At 40.7% G+C, this 280-nt stretch overlaps 1 protein-coding gene across 1 annotated transcript in view; it reads right to left on the reverse strand.

The window, feature by feature from the left end:
• Window positions 1–280, reverse strand: part of LOC119585772 (tyrosine-protein phosphatase Lar-like) — a gene marked incomplete at its 5' end in the record, with an annotated part of 244,437 nt that overhangs the window by 100,466 nt on the left and 143,691 nt on the right.

Here is a 280-nt window from a genome sequence, read left to right on the forward strand (position 1 = left end):
TCCTTCTCAACTATATATATATTGAGGAAAACACCTAATAACACTTGGTAATAATTATCTGCCTACCCCCCCTTAAACACATGTATCTAATTCCTTGAGGATAATTTGTCTGAAACTCTAGGTTATCAACAAACTCCATTAGGGTCATTCCTTCTTACGGTGTGTTCTTGCAAAGTTGCACTATCAATTAATGTTGCATCCCCAGAAATTAGTCTACCGCCTCGTCTCTCGGGGAAGCAAGGCCGGCTGAGATTATTATCTTGTTAGGGGAGACGCCAAG

Source organism: Penaeus monodon, chromosome 20 (genome assembly GCF_015228065.2).
Source record: "Penaeus monodon isolate SGIC_2016 chromosome 20, NSTDA_Pmon_1, whole genome shotgun sequence".
NCBI classification, from domain to species: Eukaryota; Metazoa; Arthropoda; class Malacostraca; order Decapoda; family Penaeidae; genus Penaeus; species Penaeus monodon.